Source organism: Gasterosteus aculeatus, chromosome Y (assembly GCF_964276395.1).
Source record: "Gasterosteus aculeatus chromosome Y, fGasAcu3.hap1.1, whole genome shotgun sequence".
NCBI classification, from domain to species: Eukaryota; Metazoa; Chordata; class Actinopteri; order Perciformes; family Gasterosteidae; genus Gasterosteus; species Gasterosteus aculeatus.
In genome coordinates, this window is record NC_135709.1 from 3,490,117 (window position 1) to 3,491,405 (window position 1,289).

A 1,289-nucleotide genomic window follows, 5' to 3' on the forward strand; every position below is an offset into this window, starting at 1 on the left:
AATTCAAAGGACAATGGGGTGGATGGTGGTAGAGGGTAGAAAGAAAAGCTCCATTTGGGTGAAATGAGTAGACCTGTGCCACCACCCCTACCAGTGGGCCTGGGAGTGTGGCTGAAGGAGAAGGCGGAGGAGAGAGCGGCTGGGGTGGATGTGTTCTCAGGTGTGATCCAGGTCTCGGTTAAGCTATCGTTTGAGTACACAGGCTGATGGAAAACAATGGAAACAGCAAGACTAATAACACAAAACATCGGGGACAGCCAGCAGGCCTATCAAACTCCCAAATATGTGATTTTTTTGACTTGACGTGTGTTTGAGTCACTCAAACACACTCACACTATGAGCTACGCATCTCATTTTATGACAATTTACAGGTAATAACCTCGGATTTGAGGCACCGCTCTACACGTGAAGTGCTGATGGTTAATTAAAAATGACCAGCAGAGGGAGCTCAATGACCTGATAAGATGTGCTTCTAAAAAATGCCACATCAGCCCAGCAGAAGCTGGGTTTTCTCATCTGTATGCTGGGACCAGTTTGCATGGCTCGTTGGTCTAGGGGTATGATTCTCGCTTAGGGTGCGAGAGGTCCCGGGTTCAAATCCCGGACGAGCCCTTTCTTTTTACTCATCTTTGTTTGTTCAGCCCAAAATTGTACATTACAAATTTGTCTCAGAGGGCTTTAGAGTCTGTACACATGCAACATCCTCTGTCCAGAAACCCTCACATTGGCACACTCCCTCAAAAAAAAAAAAAACAATGGTGGGGGAAAAAAACAAAACCTCAGGGAGAACAGCAGAGGATGGGATCCCTCTCCTGGGACAGACTACAAGGGATGTCCATCCATCTTCACACCGCTTATCCTGCACACAGGGTCGCTGGGGGGCTGGAGTCTATCGCAGCCAACTTTGGGGCGAGAGACAGGGTACACCCTGGTCGCCAGCCAATTGCAGTGCTAACACAGGGACATACAACCATCCACACTGACACAGGGAATTTAGAGTTACCAATTAACGTCATCCCATGTCTTCAGACTGTGGGAGGAAAACAGAGTACCTGGAGAAAACCCACGCAGACACAGGGTGAACATACAGCCTCCACACAGAAAGGCCACTGGGCAAAGTCAAACCCAGGACCTTCTTTCTGCAAGGTGATAGTGCTAACCACCACACCACCCAAATGTCATGAACAACATAAAATATTTACAATGCATTCAATTCCTAAGACATAAAAAAAACTCAAAATAATTTCAATCACAGGTCATACACCGATGTGAAATGAAGGGAAGACTTA

General features: G+C 46.9%; 1 non-coding gene across 1 annotated transcript; it reads left to right on the plus strand.

Annotated features, from left to right (window-relative positions):
* The first annotated feature begins 540 nt into the window (after positions 1–540).
* Positions 541–612, plus strand: trnap-agg (transfer RNA proline (anticodon AGG)). Its single transcript has one exon. It is a non-coding gene; the product is annotated as a tRNA-Pro (tRNA).
* Positions 613–1,289: the final 677 nt, after the last annotated feature.